Below are 23,089 nucleotides of genomic sequence, written 5' to 3' on the forward strand. Positions count from 1 at the left end.
GTAAATCTGAACCGCAATTGTAATGTTAAATGTTTTTTTTAGAAATATAAATATACAAAAAATATTTTGATTAATAAATGGTTTTAGTTTTCAGCCTCGGTTTTCCTCATACTCAGCTTTTGGTTTTCGCCATGAATTTTCACTTTGCCTACCTTCAAGTCCAAATGGATTGAATGGCTATCACTGTTAATTGTACTCAATAAGTTAAATTATAAAGGCTTTTTCAGAGTTGGCAAAACTTTTGTATACAGACTCAAGGGCCACATTTGATCTTTAAAATGTACTGTAATGCTGAAGCAATCAAGTATAGTACTCTATTTAAATGCTAAAGAAACACTGAAAGGTGGATATATATTCATGCTTTCATTCATTCATCTTCTGCTCCACTTTTTTCGACCCACTTCTGTCAGTAGATTTGGCCTCATCTTGTTTTCTTTTCGTATAGGGGGCAAATATTCCTCACATTTGTGACCAAGTTATGGTGTCGTATGTATGCCGACACTTAAGCATTAAGATTCCATATGAGGGGTGTGCGTGTCACATGTGCGCCTCGCTGCCTAATTCAACATGTTCCTGTCCTTGGTAATGTTAACAGGCTCCCCGGTGACTGATGTCTCCTGTTTATAAAACAGTCAGAACTTCGTTAGGGGACAATAACAGCAGCCGGCTTCAATTATGGTGACATTTTGCTGACATGCAGATTGTCTCGCCTACCATCTTTTATTTATGAAAAATACTGATGCGGCTGTATTGAACATTTTGGATGAACTTTGAAAAAGAATCGATGGTATTGATGTATCATAGATCATACAAGTCAACAAGACTGACACCAGAGGAGAGAATTCCTTTCACGCCAAAAGCCGATGTTAAATTGTAATCATAATAAGACAAAGTGAGTTATGTGTAATCAATAGTGCAATTATGATCGTAAGACGACGCCTCCTTTCAAGACAGACAATAAAAGCATTCAAGGGATGCATTGAGACCATTAAAAATGGTTATTGTCATTTTCTGTAATTATTTCAAGAGCCTTACAAAACTATCAAACGAAGACCTATCTTTTGAACATATGAATGGTAAAAAAAAGAAAAAGGACTGTGCACATCATTTTTATTCAGAGCAACAACGAGAGCAGAAAAAGGTCAAATCCAGTGTGACGGTGGCATTTGAGTTTTCTTTGCTCTACCTTGCTACCTGGGAATCCAGCCCTTCTTTTCACTGTATTAAACAAGTACATTGAAATAACTCAATATATTTTAAATAGAAGACAACTGGTTTTGTTTCCATTCCTCCCAGTAAGTATTAACAGCATTCACATCATTACTTTTATATATGGCAAAACTTACTTCTTTTTTTTTAAACGGAAAACCCTATTTTACTCTTTTTACTTGTCAAAAACTCTGTTACATTGAATTGCATTCCTCTCACGACGTTTCCCTCTGCATACAGTTATGTACTATCTAATGTGCAGTCATCCATGTCTGCTGAAACATTTCAGTCCACCTTGCAGAAGATTGTGTCAGTCAGTGTTTGGAATAAAACCAACAGGACAACTACAGTAGGATGGATGAGGACAACTAGGTAGTTCAAGTCATCCTGGTTTTGAAGCGCTTCGCTTCATGTCCATAACTTCTCACTGTCCAAGTGTCCTTGGGCAAATCAGTAACCCTAATTTTCCCTGAGTGGGTTGGCAATGCCATTGGTGTATGAATGAGTGAATTTAAGGTAATGTAAAGTGTTTTGTACATGGTAAAAATCACGTAACTAAATGGGTTGTCTCCATCCTAACATGCTATGACAGTAACACATCATGTAAAATGATTATTAGTTAGAACAGAATTTGCCTTTAAAGATGATCGAAAACATTCTTTTAAAGTGGTCAATTGTGGACAATACAGGCTTTTTATTTTGGTCAATTAACCGGAATGATAACAGAGTCAAAGCCAGCGCCTACATTTTGGAAAATTGTTCAATCTAAAAAGTCTTTCCAGGCAGTCGGTATATGGGGTCAGTGCAAATCAGGTGGCGGCGCCTTCTCGTGACTAGCCACGGCACACTTTCAAATGTTAATGGATGCGTGGGAGGAGCGAACAAAGTTGAAGTGGGTCTGAAAATGCTAATTGTCCCTAATTCATGTAAATAGGTTTCATAATGGAAGAATTAAGCATTCTAAATATGCAATTTGAAGCAATCAGTCCTTTGATTTGGTAGGGCTGCACAGGTGTAGTGGATTGAAATTCATCTTTCACGCAGTGTGCCTCATTTGTCATTTCCTTCAGGCATGGATGACGGCCACTGGAAAGGTCCCCTGGCGCTTATAGGCGCGAGTATTTGGTGTGTGTGGTCGCAAATCATGGTGCTATTGCTGTTTGTATTAAAAAGTAATTTAAATAGACCACAATACTTATATGTAATATAATAAATTAGCCCTGATTGCAAAGAAATAAATGACAAATAGCATCAATTAAATATCTTAGCCATTATAAATGTATTGGTTGAGCCACTGAAAGCAACTAAATTAAGCTCTCTCAGGACAAAACGATCATAATTTTTCTCCATGTGTGAACACTTGTAGTGAACTGCAGCCACTACTACACAAAGCACATAGCGTCGACCTCCACCAAGGCCAACTTGAACAAAGAATAACAACGTATATGCATATACGTGTAGTATGTACAGATACATATTTTCCTCCATTATTGGTTGGCCTTGGCAGAGGTCAAACTTACTTCTGCTATGACAACACAAGTGAAAAATGTGGCAAAAATGCATTAGTATATGCATGCCATTACAATATGCAGGATTGCAAAGTGATCTAAAAAGAAAAAATCACTTATCAAGAATCTGGAAGTTCACTTACATTGACTATTAAACATCAAATTATGATTTTTTAATTTTAAATTTTAATTTTGTAAGCAATTTAACAGCTGCTCAATGATCAGAAGATTGCAGCAATACACTATATAGCCCAGTTTTGTCAATCATTTTGATTAAAATAAAAATAGATTGGGAAAAAAAAACCTGACCTTTGCTGAAAAAAAATGCTCCAAAATGGCGAGCAGAAAAATGAATAACAGCACAAATAGGAGTGTATCTTGGGTATCTGCAACCAAATAATGACTTCTCTTTATCTCAATCTAAGAGCATTTTGAATCATGGTCACAAGATTCATTTCTAAGCTTACAGTTTATGATAAAATTGAGGTAAGAGCTTGATCCTCCATTGAATTCAACTTCTAAATCAAGTCTTTCGGGTTGTTTCTTTCTCCACACATGGTGCAGGGGCACCTACATGTCATTGTACGATCATTACAGCAACATAGTGCCATCATTAAAAAGATGAGACTTCCAGTACTTTCCTCTGTGTCACACGAGGAGAAGCCGAGCAGACAGTTCTGACCAATATTATTGTGATCATCTCAAAGAGACAATAAAGCAGAAGGTCGTGTTTCGCATGTAATAAAATAACACGATGCAGCAGCTACGGAAACACCACGGGCTGTGCGGACGGCGAGCTTTTGAGGTGTAAATGGGCACAGAAGAGGAGGCAGCCCTGCCTAATGAAGCAGACAAGAAAAACCTTGTTTAAAAAGGACAAATCAGATGAGAAGATTTCAAACCCATTAGCTTCTACTCACAGGGAATGATAATAACGATAAAGAATGGCCAAGCCTTTTGATGGAGGAGTAGCAAACTGTGTTGTCTTGGGAAAAAATCTTTTCCTGGAGGAGAATCAAAGAGCAGTTCATTTTCACACCGACCTTCAGGGCTCAAGGCGGCCAGACAAGGGCACAAACAGATTGAGAATTAATTGGTGCAATTAACATTTTGTGATTATAAGGACTCTGGATCAATATCCTATGCAAATGGTGCTATTGATGTGCAGCAGAAACCTTGTTAATTGTGTTTGGCGAACAAACAGGCTGCCCGCTCTACTATTACCATAATGGAAGAGCTGCGAGCTGCTGTCCACTTGAGATGCATGAGGCCAAGCAGCCACCTCCAGACTCTTAAGAAAAGTTGGTCACTTTGATTATGGCTGTCTTTGTCCCCCTTTATTGGCTCTTTGAAGAGCCTTTTAAAGGCTGGATGAAGAATCCTCAGCGTTGCTCTGATCACTACGCTGGTGTCAGATTACACAAGTGGCCCTCTGCCTCTTCTCTCGCACCATTTGCAACACAGAAACCAGCGAGGGAGAATCCCAAAGTCTCGCCGCTGACAGCCGTCGCAATGAATTCGTTTCAGCTTTATTGCAACCGACCGGATTTTCCACTCTCGTTATTAAACTGTGTTAAAAATGCACTTTCATTTCAGATAAGTACCCGTAATCCTGTTTGCAAAGCGCAGCAGATGAAGTTAAATATAATTTAAGCAGAAACGGAAACGGCTGGAACAATGTAATCAATGAAAGTGAGATTGAAGTGATGCTATTCTTAATCATCGTTATTATTTTCATTCCGGCCGCTGCAAAGAAAAGGACGCCGTCGGCGGTGGCGTCACTAAGCCAAAGGCGGGAATAGCGGAGAATAATGTCGCTAGATGAGAATGATGTTGCGTGTCATCACAATCATGGCTAACAAATCCACCCTCGTGAGTGACCGGCTCACGTTGTCGCTGATAGACAATTGGCTCGCAGATCCTCGCTCGGCTTATATCCTGTGGCCTTGTATAAGTGGGTTTGTAGAGCAGAATGCCGGATAATACACCATGCACATTGTAATGAGCTATGTTCACGTGCTTAAAAAGACTGTTTACGCCATCTTTATAGAGTACAAATGTCTTTTCAGATATGAGTCTCCGGAATTTTGAGCTTTTTGAGATACGAGTTGTTCAACAAGGACTATTTGCACAGATGGTGAAAAATTCCTCTAAAATGAGGCTTGGCCATTTATCGTCCCAGCCAGTACAAGTTTATTGCCAAACCAAACCTAAAACACATAACAACAAAACCACATATCTTTGCTATAGGAAACTTTGTTCAGTAATCAATAACGTGGAATCCAAAATGAATAGTAAAGGCATATAAACTTTATTCTCAATATTCTATGGCCCCTACGAGCAGCACAACATCCATTGAGTTGGAACAAAAAATGCAGTGAAAGCAGTGATTATATTTAATTATCATAGTAACAAAATGAATTAATGTTGTATCTATATTACTGTGCTCTTTACCTGTGTAAACCTATGTTTTTAGTATTGTTGTTGACATTTACTGCACTAAATATCTTGAGTTAAACAAATCTTTTTTTTCTCCAAAGCATTGCCCTTCAGCACTTTTGAGACGGCATTTGAAGAAATATATATCTGTACATTTGTTAAGTACGTGCAAAAAATAATGGGTTTATAATGCTACAGTTTAGTCCTACCTGTCTTTTTAGCCAGCGATACGTTTGCAAGATAAACAGCGCCACATCATCAAGCATCATTTAAAAACGAGGTCCTCAAGAGTAAGATTACATGTTGTTTAATGAAATGCTACAATTGAAATCACATTAGCCATTTGGTAGCGTGCTAATTACACTAATTCCTTTTAATTTAGGGCTGCGTTTCTTTCGGCTTTCGCCTTTATCCCCCTGGTAATGAAGTAGGCGAATTAACAAAGAAGCACTAGGGGAAAGAAAATGTTTGCAGTGTTGGAAGTGTAATGCATCATTTTTTTTCTCTCATTTTCTTTTTGTAAATTATTATGCTTACCATCATATTAAAATTACTTGCCGTGCTTAACCAATTAATACGTTTAACTGAAAAAAGTCATCTCTGGGAAAAGACACCTCTGTCAATTGTAGAATGTAATGGTAACTATAAAATTACACTGAATGGGTCAGTGCTGTGCCTTACAAATTCATAACAGGCGAGTGAGTGTACTAGACATAATATCCCCCCCTAAAAACATTGGTTCATCAGAATGAACAATCAAAAGTTAATTAAAAACAACATTCAAAGAACACATTACATTTCCAATTTTTCCATGTTTTTGGGTCACATTTGTATTGACTTTACACAAACTGAATACTTCAAAAATGCCTATTGTGAGTTTGACCTTGGGCTTTTGCCAAAATCCAATCATTACAACAATAGCTTTCTTTGGGTCTTCTCTTTTCATTTGATTGATGGGTGTCAACCATCCAGGCAAAATTGCAAACAATCATAAAATAAAATAACTTTTTTTTTTTTTTAAATCACGTTAAAGTCAATCCATCTGAGCAGCCTAATGAAGTGGAACACTCGTGCTTAAATGATTGTGTAAGTGATTTTAGCCAGTAGAGAAATATTGCATGTAAATCTTCACGCAGACCAAATAATACAAATAGTTCATTTAACCCAATAGCAGAAATTCGCAGATATGGTCACGGTTGTGGCGAGCGGGTTAAAAACACAGAGTGGTTTTGGGTGTTGCGCAAAAAGACCTTGTCAAGATTGATGTGTCTCCTGTAGCGATAGTTAATAGTGAGAGAACACTGCTGAAATTAGAATCCACTTTTTCCTAAATGTGCCACCTGTGAATCGAGGACGTCTGAGGGGGGAAAAAATGGAAAGGTACGTGTCATTTCTATAGGTGACCAACTCACCCCAGGAAATAGAACAGCCAATCTGCGAGGTGTAATAGATATGTCAAGAATTGCTAAATCATCGCTGTCCAACACAGGGAGACAACAAAGACCTAACAAAATGTCATTGTGGACTATCAAGATCTAGAAGAACTAATATGTGCAGATATCATTTCAAATGAATGACCTAAAAAATGAGAATTTTCTTCTTCTGTGCTTTTCTTTCCTTATTATTGTCATTATCATTACTACCTTTTCGGGCATCTCCGTATGCCTGTATTATGGAAATGAAGTTACGCTCCTATGCTTAACAATAACACACTGACTTTGAATCCGCTTACTTAAGGTTTGATTGCTTCTTGACGCTGCTTTTAAATGAATTGTGTTGAGGAGTGATAAAGAGCTTATTGCCAGGAATAAAAGCCCAGAGCAATGAAGAAAAGCTACACATGGAGTGGCTAGGCGATACAGGCTATTACGGTGAGGGAATGGTGTCCTTGACTGCCAGGACGGCTTAGAATTTTATTTCATCTTGTTTTGCTGGCTGGCTGACAATGATGCGTGACTCAGGCATAGGAGGAAGAGGGCAAGCACCGGCGTCGTTTCACATCTCATCCACACATATACAGTAACGTGTGTGGCCATAGTATGTGAAAGTAAGTGAATTTATAGATTGGATGAATATGACAGTACGCCCAGGTTTGTTCTTCGATTTTACGCGTTTGTTCTCTTGCTGTCTCCTTGTTGTCTTATTAGCTACCGAGTTCTACACCATGACTCCCGCCTGAGAAGAATACCCTCGATACCATTCATCGGGGGAGCTAGCGAAGCCAGAAGCACATCCCAAGAGTCCAGTTGTCTGACATCAGCCAGCTCTGTGATGTCATCACATAGTAGTGGAGAAGGATTTCAATGACAAGGCCCATGTCCAAATGGATTATGACAATACTGAAAAATGATAGCCACTCAAACTATTGAGAATTTGGACTTTTTTTTTCACTGAGTGTACAAACTTATGTATGGCGATGTGTTAGTGCCAATGGCATGGGTAACTAACACATCTGTGAGAACTGTACAATACATTGAGTATTTCACTAAAGACAGATATGCATTGCTGCTCTTGTTGTTGGTGCAATTCTATAGGTAAATGCAAGAAAGTGTTGTTTCTGGTAATTGATTCAGACAGATGGTAAACCAACGTTAAATTTTGTTGATACAAGGTTTTAATGAAAACAAAATACTACCTTGGCTAATTTACACCTATTAAATAAACTTTGAAAAGCATCAACACTTCACATGAGAGATGTAAGCCTTGGTTAGAGCCTTGGAAGAACTTCCCATGGCTACCATTTTGGGAGTTGTGTGTGTGTTTTGGGCACTCACATTTTCTCTGACCTCTAGCAGTCAGCAGTCACATGAGCTGAAGCCTCCAAACTCATGCAAAGTGGGAATTGTTGTTTATCAGTGTAGTGGAGAGAATCTTTGAACTGTAATGGCCCTCCAGTGGGTTGGATATGCAAACTTCTGTACGCCGCAGCACTTTGAGGCCTCTCCTCTGAGCCGCGTTTTATTTTGCCCGACTGCGTGATTCGGGAGCGGCCATTTCTTTTGGAAATTGAAAGTACTTTGTCAAGGTGAGAGTATGCTCCAATGAAATTGCGTGAGCTTCATAGTCCGTCATTGGCTTTGCATTCTTACCAATATCTATAACAGTCGTGTTCTTTAACTCGTTCCCCTGCATTGACGGCAATAGATGACCGAGTCATTTTGACTGGAAGCGACTGACCTGGACCAATCACCAATAGTAGTAGAAAAAAAAGTGAAACTCCTCTCCACATGATTGAAATGTTGCATTTTTGAGGTTAGTCTATTAAATAAATTAATGAAAAAGCTCTATTTTAAGACTTTAAGATGTTTCTATACTAATACCTATTGAGTATGGCTGAAGGGGAATAAGAAATGTTGTACAAATTCAAATACATTTAGCAAATGTTCTCATTTTTCTCTGTCTGGAGTCCGTGTTAGCTTCCTATGCTCCCATAGCCAGATACATGATGTGCTATCACGAAGTAATTCCAACCTCTCAGATAGCTCGGTAAATGTGCGGGGCATTTTGGGCTCATGGGAAGCTCCTAAAATAAAGGCTGGCAAATTAACATTCTGAATAATGATGGCACTCAAGGAAAATTTCCTGGATAACAAAAGTTAGAGCAGTAAACCCTGCAGGAATTCACAAATGCCCGGAGTAAATTTCCTTGCAATCTATCTGTCAAGTCTTAACAATGTCAGCTGAAAAATGCTACTCAGAAAGATAAAAACACAATATTATGTATGGCCAAAAAAAAAACGTGAGGGTTTACAAAACAAATTATTTTTAAATCCTTAAACACACGTTGTTAGCCAGCATTCAACCTCCTTCATTATATAAAGTTTAGATTAAGATTTGGCAGGTGTATACCTTAAAACAAATGATAAACTGAAGTTAAGTTGATGCCTCATTTGCACCCATTCTCCAGCCAACCACTTTCAATACCACTCATCCTTATTTGTTCTAATTTAATTTTACAAAAGGCCTTTTTTCCATGAACATCAGAGGCAATAAATTAAATGCATACTTAAAAATAAATTATATATTTCTAAAGTTTGCGATAAACAGTTTGCAAGCATTTCCAGAGTTGGTGGTGAAAACCGTAAATGAGTGAATATATCTGTGATAACCATGATTGGTCCATACAAACATTATTCTGACCAAGCCCAAACTATTTAAATATTATCAATAGCTACAAGGAATTACTGAATTTGAATGACACCAAATTAAAAGTAGCAATTATTTTCCATCTTGTTGTATCGATAGAAAACAGTTTTTCTTTTTAATAAATTGTTCTGCTTGCTTGAGATTGCATTTGGATAGCACTCGTCCTTCTAATTATTGTATCTCCCAGCGTCGCATTTAACCAAAATAAGTTTTGTGCTGGGTGTTCAGGGTCTCAGGGTCAGCTGCAATACAAGAGGTGCTTTCATAAACCGCCAACAAACAAATGGGATTCAACACACAAGAGGCTCTGATGGCCGATTAATTCTGTTTTGGCGAACATCCAGAATGAGAGCAGCCTTCCTCTTAATTCATGGCTAATTTCTATCAGCGGTATCGGGAGACTTTTTTTTCCCGCCAAGGATGCATTCACATAACTTTAATGAATTCATTCAAGGGCTACGGCACGGAGACATTGATTAGATTGCCTCCGAGGTTCTGACGTCGGTCGCTTGACATAGGCAGCAAATGAAATGTGACCTCTGGAAAAAAAAAAGGCCTGGACCGACCAGCCTCACTCTAATCCATTAGCTACGAACCTTTCCCAAGCCCATTTGATTAATGAAGTGATTTAGAAAGGACCGAGTGTTTATCAATCCCTGGAACTGAGAAACGGTGAGCAGAGAAAATAACAGGAACAACTGTAGTGTTCAGAAAAACAACATTTTCAGTCACAAGGAAGGAAGCAAGAGTGTTTCCACCTTGTTGAGTAATTCTTTGAAATAACATTCTCAGAAAAGATGATTCAACACCCAAACAGCAAACGGATGTGAGATTTAAGAGTAGAATTTCCTTCTGTTGACAAGATTGCATTGATAATGGATGTTTTTTTCCCTTGGAAATAACATTACCAACACCTGAACAATCCAATGAGATTCAATTAAAAATGCACAAATACATAAACAAAAACAACAAAAAACTAATGCAATGATTACTCAACTTAATTATTAGGGGGGAAACAAGTTCTTAAGGACTTATTGTTGAATCTCCAGGCACCACATTACGTTTATTGTTGTCCTTTTGTTATGTTGGTAAGTAGTAGCATCTTCGCTGCAAAATTATTAGAAACACATTTCAGTATGACTCAGTGCCGTCTTTCTTCACAACTATGGGGATAAATGTTTTTCATATTTGTTGGCTTATTTCTGTTTAAATCTGGCTAAAGTACAACCTCAATGTCAAAAGAAAGACAAGTACAACATCCCTGTCGGTGCATATGTTGCATTACTTATTTTGTATAATTGGATTCATTTATTTATCTTCAATTAATAATGTATGATGCAACACTCAGTGGTATGCAAATGAACAATTTAAATTTAATGAGTTTTTAATGACCAAACAAATAATTAGAGGCACCCGGTGTGCATGTAATTTGAGCAGGAATGAATTTGAGAGCTTTGTTCAGTGTTTGTACAAAGACGGGCTAATTTACTTCTCGACAAGCTCCGGCTACGCGAGACCTGAGCGCGACATACAAAAAAAAAAAAAAAAAAATGAGGCCAAAGTCACCATGTGAAGGTCATTAGAAAATCTAACCGAAACCCCCAAAATGATCCGAACTGTTGTATTGCAAACAAGCAGAGCTGATAAGTAAATAGAGAGCATGTTCTGAATAAGTCTTGCATGCTGACAAAGGAAAAGTCTTCCCTGGATATCCTAAATATTTTAACTACGCCCGCTGGTGTGGAAGAAAAAGAGCGAGAGCGCGAGATGCCATTGGAGCCAAATGGCATTTGGTAATGGATTTTCTTCACGAAACCCAAAAGACATTGTTAAGATTTACATTTTCAAATATATGCTGACCTTTTTTCCCTCCTCTCCGGTGTTCGCTTGTCATCAGCAATGTAATTGAATCAATATATTTCCTGATCAGCCCGCAGATTGAATAAGGTCACGGGAAGCCATGTGTGGACATTAAAAATCATTATTCTTCTCAAATTGAGCAGTGATGGCGTAGAACATTCAGGGTTCAAAATGAAATTATATTAGAGTCTATTACACTTTTACAATTATAGAGACGTTCCAATATTACAGCGGGAAATGAAGTCATAATAAAAAAGCCCAGGGGTGCATTATATAGAAATGACCTGACCACTTTTTTTCACTTTTGCACTGTTATTGAATTGATGAAGAGAACTTGGTGACATTACATTCACTGATAAGTGACCTTATTCATGAAAAATAGACCAGCCCGTTTCACTTTTTTTCCATTTTCATCTTATTTGCTGTGGGCCCGTTTTCCACCTGAAGTGCTAAGAGCGTGCACATTTACGCTCTCTCGCAGATAATTTGCAGGACAAATGGTATTAATGTGCTGCTCAAGCAGTTATCAATATAATTGCCTTGAAGCCTACATTTGTTTTAATTATTCATTTATTTTCTAGGGTATGGGATTTGCTTTAATGCCTATGTCTCGCTGGCAAAAAAACCCGTCTAATTAAATAACCCGATAGATATGTGTGGTAATAAAGACAATGTGTCGACCTTTTGAATCCATAAATAAAAGTTTAGCACTGATTTAAATAGCATGCTTAGCTGAATAATTTCAGTCGAAACTTTGGCCTAACCATGGCAGCAGATAAAACTTCCATTTTAATTGGCACACTCATTGAAATTAATTACGCTTATCGGCCATCGGCTTATCAAAGCTGCACAAAACAAGAAGGAACATGACCATCCCAAACTTCCATGTGAATTTTTCACTGTCACTGGAAATTGGGATCGCACTATCTATGGCCTTACATGAGTTAAAATGGTCATCTGTGAACTGTTTGTACACATTCACATGGATGGAAGACTAGGTTCATTTTTTTCGCCCCAGTTTGTACACACGTGTAGGCAATAAAATATTCATTTGCCGCCATTGCCGGCAATACATTCTGTATTCACGCTCTAACAGATGGGGCGAGCTTTAGACAATAGCTGTCAAAACAATGGGAACTGACGTATATAAAGCTCTTTAGGCTGGGTAGCTCTGATGGATATTCACAATGAAAATTCCCAGAATTTAGAAGGAGCCGGTCGCCATATAAAAGACAAATTTTGTTTGATATAACTTACTTTGTGGCTGTACAGGCTCATCCTGTATCTTATGGTGTTTAAAACTCCCTAACTCTGATGGAAAAGTTCAAGGCAGTATTCGGAAATGACCCCAAGAGAGCTAGAAAAGAAAAGTTGAAAGTTTTGTCAGTGTTGATGCGGTATAGCATGACTCCTTTGTGTGACTTGGTCCAAATCTGTTCTTAGATCATTCACATGCTTCACACTTGCACTGCTGAACAGAAGATATGTCAAGATACATTTGTGGCATCGTAAAAATGCTCACATAAGCGCAAAATGTCCTCCTCGCCGGTTCTCATTTTTCTTGCAGTAGCTGCCACCGGGCTGTTTGCACCTGTATTTCCGAAACAAAATCAGATAGTGCATTTAATCCCATTGCGTGTGCTAAATTCTCAGCCTATTTGGTAGTTGGAATCCTAGTTCCATGGCCATTTTTACCGCAAAGCGTAAAGCACAGCCCTACTACTCAATTAGGCCCAATGGTCTGCAGAGATTAAACACTGTGCTCTCAACTCGTCAAAACCAAGCGAGTTGGGAAGCCCAGTCGCATGGAAACTTTGCTGCCCCCGCAGTCATCGTCGTCATTGTCATCATCACCGATGGACGTAAATAGCCTTTCATGTCAGGTGGAACAAAGCTGTGGAGTGAGCACGCTGACTTAAAAGTCAGCATACAGAAGGGGAAGGAAAGAACAATTGCTTCATCTACCCCTCAAGACTTTAAAACCATCAGGTTGGAACGACTATGAAACACTTAATGACAATCTAAATCAGTGGGCGGCTTCAATCTACAAGGATTAATGGTCTTGATGTAGTACACATGAAGGAATACATGTCGCCTTATTACCCTAAGAGCTTTTCATGTCCTCTTTGAAGGAGAGAGGGAGGCGTGAGGGACCCTTAGCTACTCCACAAATTAGGCGCTGCGTTATTTATTCGATATGTTTTGGGAAAAAAAGAAGGCATGAGATATGAGCCATGTCAAATTTTTCAGGTGGAGGGAACTAACTCTGCGGTGAAGTTTTTCCCTCTAATGATCATTACTGCATCACCGCCACCAAAAAAAACTTCATGGAAGAACTTCCACGTGTGTGTAAAAGTGTGTTCACGTTTGTTGGGAACACACAACTTTTCATTAGCGGTGTGCATTTGACTGGTTTTAAAAATTTCCTACTCAAATCAAAAGGTATCACCGGGGGGAACTCATAACATACAGAGCCATTTAAGAAAAAAGTACAGAAGGCAGAAAATTTAGGACTAGAAAAGTAATACATTACAGTTTAATGTCCTGTAGTTATTAGAACTGCACTCTTAGTCTTATCAAGATTTTTGCTCTTGTGTTTGTGGTGTGCTACGTCACTGGTTTGGGAAAAATCCTAAGAGATGAATGTTTTGATTCCCATTTGGCATGATTCTGAGGCGCCTGTTCATGTGGGTGTTATAGAAATAAGATATGATTCCTTATTAGTCCCACTGTGGCAAGTTCACTAGTTAAAGCAGCAAAGGAAGGAACAAATTATGAGCACAGAGTTCAGTATAAGAGAGAAGATGAGACATTCAAACCACCTTTTCAGACTTGAGCGAAGAAATTTGAAAATGCAAAGAAGTTGTAGAGGTGGCTCTTTTTTTCTGCTGCTTTGAAATAGTGCTTACAAACTCATTCCCTAGCAAGCCCCTATCTTTTATTCATGAGTCAATTACCTTTTAAAAAACTTTAATAATGTTAGTGGATTTTTACAAAACAAATTTCTTTTCCAATAATGACCTCGGATCTGGAGCCAAGTAAACAAGAATGTCACATGATCAAACCTGGAAAAAGGATTTTTTTTTTTATCTGTGATAACACACAGCTATAAAATGGAAGGTGTACAGTCCTGAAATAACATTAATTTTTTGGAGCGATTACCAATAGTTGTCCTCTGTATCTTAGATAAACTTTCAAAATGGCTGCCATAAAAAATGACAATACACATGATTCTAACTTGTTCACTGTCAAATTGTGTGCTAAGACAAGCAGAAACAAAGCAGACTGTTTTACAGAATGACCAATACACACAATGAAGCCTATCTGATTAATTTGTCATATTTAAGTCATTGACCGCCATTGACCACAATAGACATCCAAACCATTTGAACTATAGGTCTGTCCTCCCAGTTCAAATGATTTGGACATAATTCACCATCAATGACAGCAACTGAAACAATTATGCTGTCTAAAATATATATATTGAAAAGGAAGACATTGACATTACCTTTCATTGTTGTGTGTTGGGTTGTCCTGTTCCAATGGATATGTTCAACGTGTCCAGAATTTGTCATGGAAAAGTGGCCTCATCCCCAAAACATAGTTGGAAATTGATGACCATTAAAAGCTTTTTAATGGCAACACTCTATGTTTATATGCACGTAGGCTGAAAAGGTGCATTCACTCCAATGCTTGTTGCTCTCTTCAAGCCAACTGGCTGTCTCGCTCTATCACCCCCTGGTTGGTTGGAGGCCCAACGGTGATGGATGTTTTTTTTTTCCTCTTTGTGGAGTCTCTGTACCGCTGCGGCATGCCATGCAGAATGAAAAGCAGATTAAAGAGGTAGGAGACCAACACATAGAGGATGTTTGGCTGTTGGCTATTGAGTTATCAGGCCTTTTCACACCTAATGAAACAACTTTCAGCACTGCAGCTTATTAAATATCCCAGAGTCACCAGGCAGAGCTGCCAAGGCCCTAGAAAGCTACATTAGATTTTAATTAAAAACAAACAAATCCCCCAGAGCTTTTAAATGTGGAACGATTCCTCCTTGTGGCATCGACAGGTACACAACCTTGCATATGGGAATGATGAAAGCAGACTTCACTTTTAAAAGTCGTATATACTGTACATAAAATGCTGATCATTAAGTTAACATTGAGAGTTAACGTCAAGAGTCCTTTTAGTTCAAATAGATTATATGTATATCAAGTTAATGGTAGGAATTTACTTTGTTGAAATAAAAATCTGAATATTTAATAGACAGTGGCCCAGTGGTCGAGTGCTTAGTGCGTCAACCTCACAGTTCTGGGGTGGAGGGTTCGATCGCAGATTGGTCCTCGTTGTGCAGAGTTTGCATGTTCTGCCTGGGCTTGCGTGGGTTTTCTCCAGGTGCTCCGCTATCCTTCCACAACCCCAATAAATGCAGAGTGGGCCCATCGAACATTCTAAATTGCCCCTCTGTGATTGGCTAGCCACCAATTCAGGGTGTTCCCCGCCTAATGCTCGTAGTTATCTAGGATAGGCTCCAGCACCGTAAGCCTTGCGTTGTGTTTAAAAAAAAGCACTCCAGCCCTTGGTTTATACACTTTCTTTTTATGAAAGCCAGTTGTCCACTCATTATAACCCATTGCAGAAAGCCACGCAGTGGGATCGTTTGCTTTATATTCTTCCAAACGTGAAGAAATTCACAAGGAAATGTCCTTTTTCCTCAATGGAGAGAGTCACTTCTACATAAGGAAAGAAATGGTTGTCGTAAAACAGAGCTATGAGCGTTTATGGACACATGTAGCACAAGCAGCTTTCAGTGCTAGACAGACATGTATATTAATACTCAGCACTTTCTTCATTATGAATATTCATCCTCATTCATATTTCAGTGCTTCCATTCCTGCGGGGGACTTGCTAGTTTTTGACCAATTTCCATCCCCATTACAGAAATGACAGCTCTCACTCTTGGGTCCTGACAGAGGTCCACCCAACGCACAGGAGGTCCAACGGGGAGGGATCTTCAGCCCGTTCCCAGCTGTCTACAAACACTCATTAACAGAGGAAAATATCCAACGGAATCTCTGAGAATTTTTAATCACACAAAGACCCTGCTAATTAGGCAGCTGATGGGGCATGGAGAGCACAAGGACGAATTCTTTAAACAAAGGACTAGAAACTTTAGGAGCCTTAATTACTCGGGCAAAGAGTTCATTCCAGAATGGCAGAGCACATCATTCCACTAATGAGACCAAGTGGCAGCACATATTAGTGAGAAATAATGTGGAAAGTTCAATTATATTGTGCTTTTGGAGCCTTTCCTCGCCGACTTTCTCCTCACTGCTACTTATGCACACGCAAAAAAAGATGGAGTCTGGGCCAGCGCCGGAAGGAGGCAGGGGCGAAGGACACACAATCACTGGCACCTGCACTCTGCTCTGCACATGTATCTTGGCAGGGTTGATCATCTTAATTGCCCATTAGAAATGTTCTCCTATTTGAAAATGAATATCATTACGCCTCCCGAACCTGATGTCTGCCGAAGACTTGCAATTTTTCCATTCAACACAGCATGTCCTGAATTCCAAGCATTCAATTGACGAGGAATTTCAATGAAGCAAATGGAGAAATTTCACAGATTAAAAAGGACACCGTCGGAGTCAATTACAAGGATTAAGTTTTCTTTTGCCTCATTTACTTTAAATTGATACAACTGTGATAATCACATCAGTCCTATTGAGAACATTTTGATACTATACTCTTTTTTTTTAATGAGGACAACAAAATAAAATATATTTAACTGATATGGCAACACTGAAGTCCTCCTTAAGAAATAAAATTGAGGTTGGTTTTCGGTGTTACAGTTTGGAATAATGATACTGTCCAGGTTTATAATATTCATACAGTACTATGACATACTTCTGTGGCAATCAATTTAACAACTGTACAAGGCAAAATAATCTCTCCCTCCACAGATCCAATCATGCTGATTTATACAGGCCTTCAATAAAAAGATGTACAGTAGCTCTCATTTTCAGTTCAGACCAATTCATGAAATTTCCACTCAGCGCCATTAGATTTAAGATTCAGTTTTGTATTAGAATCGTATAAATTAAATTTACTTGGCTTGATTTCCTCTTTGTTGAGATGTTCATTGACAATTGGGGAGAATTTTTTGCTGTTGCTGGGTAAGCATCTTCATCACTGGTACGTGCGAGCAAAAAGTACATTTGGTGTTAAATAATTGTGCTAAATAATCACAATGTATTACTGTGACTAAAAGGGTAATGCATGCATATTCTCTCCTGCATAAAACATTGTATCAAACCTCCTAATGTCCACATCAAGAGGTGCCTACATACCTATTACAGCAAGCAGGAAGCAAATTTCCCGTGAAATAAAATAGCTAATGGGAAATGGAGGGAGGAAGGCAGCATTCCTTTTTGCTCACTAGGCTGGAACTAGCAAAAGAGGCAGGCAGACCCGCTGAACTTTCAGATGACTTTGCAGAGGAAAATCTCACCGTAGACCAACAGAAATGAGCAATTAATTTGTCATCATAGTGGACTTACAGCAATTTAGGTTGGTCTCGACAAAACAGTTTGTATGGAAGGTCTCTGCTGCCTATTTCATTTTAAATCAGCAGTTATAAGAAGTAGGTAAATAGAAACAGTAGATTGAGGGCCAGCATTTTGCAGTTTCTCTTGCTTCAGTAACACAAGGAACTTAAGGTTGCTCAAGCTCTAATTGTTTTTAAAATGCATTGGAAAGGAATTACTGACTTAAATGTGTCACAGCCCCTCTTTCTTTTTGTTAAGACCAGGAAAGGCTTAGTTTTCGTAGTTGTCTCCGTGAAACATTCCCCCTGAAATTGGAGGAGTGCAGTGGTGAATTTTCAAAGTACATATGAATAAATGAGATATTCTGGTCTATTTCTTGACATTTTTGATCACGAGTGACATACATCTACTTACACGTATCAATCAATATATGTGTACATATGTCTATATATATATATGTGTGTATACACACATATATATATATATATATATATATATATATATATATATATATATATATATATATATATATATATATATATATATATATATATATATATATATATATATATATATATATATATATATATATATATATATATATATATATATATATATATATATATATATATATATATATATATATATATATATATATATATATATATATATATATATATATATATATATATATATATATATATATATTTATATATATATATATATATACATATATTATTTTTTATGTACTGTATTGGTCTATTTAACTCTGAGAAAAGAAAATTTTACTTGCTTTATTTTCTTTCACATAGATACTTTTCATAGTTACTGAATGAGTTGAAGGCTGAAGTTGATGGAATCTAGAGAAAAAGAAAAGAGACAGAAAGCATTTAGCTGCTATTCTAACACACAAAACCAACCTGTACAGAAACTTCTTTTCCCAGGTGGTGGGTGTACAGGTTAAATGCGCGTAATGACATAGCCTATAGACGGCCACAGCTGAAATATTGTGTAAGTCAAGAGCTTGTTGACTATTTGCTCTCTTTGTCCTTAATCGCTGAAGAAAAACCCAGAGAGAATTGTCTGACCAGCGAAGACCCACCAGTGAAGGGAACCTATTGATTTTTTTTGTTTCCCAATGCTCACTCTGCTAGAGTTGTTTCTTGTTTTTTGTCCTCCGCCTCCGTTTTATTTACAGGCAGCAAGATCAATAGAAACTCTTCCTAGCTTGCGTGTTTACAGCTTTATGAAAACTTTCAACCTCTATATATCTCTTGTGGTTCAAACAATTTGACTTCTAATGATTGGTAAGTGTAATAGCGCGTGAAGGTTGTCGTTTGGAATGAGATCGATTACCACTAACATTTAGGTTTAGTTAAATATAAAACATTTACTTGCAACACTTGGAACACAAATGATTGGTTGAGAAAGGGCTGACGACAACAGGTGGACTATGCAAAGAGAGAATGAGTGAGTGAGTAGGTGAGGTAGATCATCAAAAACCTGATCTAGAACATATTGGCAATGGTTATACTAACCAAGATTTTTATAGTCAACTAGGAACAAAAATAGTAATAACAACTTCCTGGATAAACATAAAGATGCAGCATTTTTAAATCTGATTGGCGCTTACATCGATGATTTGGTTTCCCATTTGGACAGCCAGGAGGAAAAAACACGGTTTAATCAAACCAGGTGTGACCTCTTGTGATAAGAATCCGAGGACAACTCTCTCAACAAGTCCACACAATCGATCACAAAATCACTGTTGGAAAAACAAAGAACTTGTGTGCATATTCATTTACTTCTGCAGGGCAAGAGCAGAAAGACAATTTTGTCTAGAAGCAAAAACAAATGTTGAAAAAGGAGACAGAAAATCCTAAAAGCCCAAGCAACTCAAACAGACAAAATGAATAAATTGAGTCATTTAATTTGACCCGCTTCCAATGTAATGCCATTTTTTCCTGGATTGCCTGACTGGAGAAACCAAATGTACACACTAGTAGTCCTAAAAAACATGCTGATCCAGAATATGTAAGGTGAAGCAATGTTGCAATCTACATGGATCCATTTGTCACTATAGTGATTTCAAAACTTGAATATTCATACAAATTGAGTGACCTGGGCAGGTGATGTTAAAGAAAAACATCCAGATGAATGGATAATTGGAAGCGAGCTGTACGCATTTGTACAGCATTCAAAAGAGAGGTTGTCTGCTTTTAGTTCAACAACAATATTTCTCGCAGAAAAAAAAAAACGAGCAACACGTTTTATGCACAGCCTTTCTGTGCTTCCTGTGGATGAGCAGGCTGTTCCTGCCATGCTAGGCAGTGCTCACGCTCTCATTTTGGTGCAGAGGGCGCCACACGTTGAATTAAACAGGTTCTGATTGATAAGGTAGTTGAAGGCAAATCTGCTCCCGCTAATTGTCTTTCAAATGCCCTCATTAATCAAAGCGGGCCTGGCGCCGTGACGGGCGGCGCTGTCAGCCGCTATGCTACCGGTCTTCTCTGGCCACTCACCTCCCAGCGTGATGCCTAGTTCCCCTCTGTCAGATGCCGCTGTCCAAGGACCGCGGGTGCACAGGCCATCCGTCCGTCCGCCGCACACCTGCCTTCTGCCAGACAGGATTTGACTGCCCCCTGCCACCGGGACGGCCCCAGAGACCAATTTAGCAGCCGCTTAATGATTTATGGCTTCAAGTGGTGGAAATGAGGGCAGCATATGATAACGGGAATAAACACATTTAATTAGCTCCTCATATGCATTATTTATATATTTACCTGCACTGATTAATTTATATACTTCATTGTTGTTGCATTTTTTTCCAAAGGATTTTTAGTATTCAGAGCATCTGTCGGTGAGTCTTTGTTGTACGGATGGGGTGCAGGTTTGTTGGGGAGAGGGGTACTACTCTAACTCCTCAGTGTTAGGGGTCTTTTTCAAGGGTGCGGTTGGGTATCAGCAGGGACCGCCCCTGCAATGAAATGAAAGGAAATGGCGGGGGATATTACACTTTAAAATATACAGTTCCCTCTGCTCCAAGTATAGCCTTGTTTGTGAATTCCCTGACAGGTAGTTACTCCCCTGGTTTTCTTTGAGCACCGGGCATGCATTTTCATGGGGGCGCTAATCAAAGCCGTGCAGTGTCAAACGGCACAGCCACAGTCGGTCAAATTGGCCTTGTATCGGGCTTGCATCAACAAGTCTCCATAATCCTGATGACATTGCTTCACGATGCACCTATCACGGCATTCCCATCCTCAGTGATCATTCACTGTCAGCCCTCACACTTAAAATGGATGTCACGTCTATTGCTGTCAATAGCAGCTAATGAGTTTATGCTCAACTGGAAGATGATAAAAGTTGGGGGAGTCACACAACTTCAAACAGGAGAATGGATCAGGACATGTTGGGTTTTGTACCTAGGGTTTATTGTTGTTGGTGAAGCTCATAGAATGTGTCACCTGACTACAGTTTACAGTTTTAATTGGCTTCTGAAAGATTGCAAAACCCAATCTGTTCAACCCTTTTGCCAAAATGCTGCAGATAGTCTATGTTAAAATTTGAAACAGATAACCTGTAAAAGCGCAAGATACCGAGTTCGACAACCTCCCCTGATACGAGAATAAGCATGGATCACTCTACATGGCCGCATGATGTAAAACAATCATAGTGACCTCAAGTGTTATCTTGTCAAAGCTTGCCACTTTGACACTTATGTGGCGTTAAATCAGAGCAAGTGGCGAGGGACAATGACAGCCAGTCAAGGAGGTGAGAAAGGCCTGTGTCCAAAGGCTGCAGATGCAAAGAAAAGCCCACCGGCCACTTTCCAAGCTCTTCTGTGTTCGACCTCACTATGCTTCACTCTTCTCCACTAATCCCGGGCCACTGAAGACCTCCAGACACCCTCTTCTCATAATGACACGGCTATCGAGCCCCAATTGTGGTGGCTCAGATCCAAGGCGGTACATTAAAGCCCCTGGCGTCTGATTGCTTCTCCAGAGGCAAATGCGCGTGTCCTCCGCGTCAATCCTGGGCCACCGTCGTAGCGGAGACGAGGGCCCTCATGTGGGCCCTTCTGCGCCATTGACCGAAAAACATTGACTCCATACATAAAGGTGATGCAGATGCGGATAACTTCGCCGGTATTGTCTCTGACTGGATTGAAAGAAATAAGATGGGTTCTTTTGTTCATTTTATTTTTAGTAATAAAAAGAACACACTTAGTTTGTTTTTCAGTCCATTTTTAGGCTTTAACTTGATCATGACACTTTCAATAGAATACTCAACCCCCATGGTGATTGGCATAAAGGAAATGCCACTGCGAATGTAAGTGGACTCTATTTAACCTCAGCGCCGAGATACAGGATACCACCATTCAACGCAAATCTTTTGCTGGCTACAAATTCAGGGTGTCGCTCACTAATGCCCACAGTCAGCTGGGATTGGCTCCATTGGTTTTGTTTCAATTTTATTGTCTCCTCACTTTGTATTCAGTTCCCATGTTTCTTTCACTCAAATGACTCGTAAGGATGAGCGGAACTGATAATAAATGAATGAACCAGCATGTACTCCACATATTTTCCATTTTATCGCGATATCTTAATGACTATTGTCAGCTTAAAATGAGTTGGATCGGATCTGAATGTAAAATAAGATCAACATATCCGCTATGACTAATTAATTTCTCTTTATCGTTTTGTGAGTCTTCAGTCTTGGATCCAGTGCTGTTCTACTTCTTTTAACCCCCTTTAGAAACCAATGTCCAAATCTCATTACTCTGCTGGATTTGATGTAAATTTCGGTGGACAAAAATAAATTGCAGGCAACATTTCCAGGTTTTTTCTCAGTTGATATCTGCAAGTTTCTAAGATGACAAAAATTGTCCACATTGTTGGCAGGATATTCCTTACAGCGCAAATGAAAAGTATGTACTCGCATTGCCTGGGAATGAACTGAAGGCAAAAATAATGGGAATGAAAGCACAAATATCAGTTTGTTTGTCAGTGTGGGCCACCACATGGATGTGCAGACATTGTGTGTGTGTGTCTCTGCACGGTGGGGTGCAAGATGGAGTATAGTGTCGCAGTTTGGGCACAAGGTGAATAACTACAGTGCTTACAGTGTAATCATGGTTCCTGTCAGCATTGCTGCAAGAGCGGAAGGGGCGCCCAGAAGACTTGCGCTCCTTGGTGATGAAGTACAGGCTCAGAAGAGTGCGCTACACCTGGATATTTATTAACACAGACCTGACAGTAATGAGGCCTGAACAGGTGGGCTGGGACACACACACATCAGAGTGAGGAGCATCCGCCAGGATGCAGAGGGGGAAGAGACACTGAAGTTCAGCCGGCAGGAATGCGGCCCTAAAGAGAG

At 39.0% G+C, this 23,089-nt stretch overlaps 1 long non-coding RNA gene across 8 annotated transcripts in view; it reads right to left on the reverse strand.

Moving 5' to 3' along the window:
* Positions 1-3,545: 3,545 nt before the first annotated feature.
* The window catches only part of LOC144194060 (uncharacterized), a 134,277-nt gene continuing 114,733 nt past the window's right edge, over positions 3,546-23,089 (reverse strand). For 6 of the 8 annotated variants that reach the window (XR_013325827.1, XR_013325823.1, XR_013325825.1 and 3 more), the window contains 2 exons: positions 18,504-18,570; positions 16,824-18,015 (listed from right to left, as the gene is read on the reverse strand). This is a non-coding gene — a long non-coding RNA (uncharacterized LOC144194060). Of the gene's footprint in view, positions 3,722-16,823; positions 18,016-18,503; positions 18,571-20,232; positions 20,407-20,515; positions 20,688-23,089 lie in introns of those variants that run through there. The other 2 variants (XR_013325822.1, XR_013325828.1) reach the window with 2 other exon arrangements.

The sequence above is a fragment of the Stigmatopora nigra genome, chromosome 3 (genome assembly GCF_051989575.1).
Source record: "Stigmatopora nigra isolate UIUO_SnigA chromosome 3, RoL_Snig_1.1, whole genome shotgun sequence".
NCBI lineage: Eukaryota > Metazoa > Chordata > Actinopteri > Syngnathiformes > Syngnathidae > Stigmatopora > Stigmatopora nigra.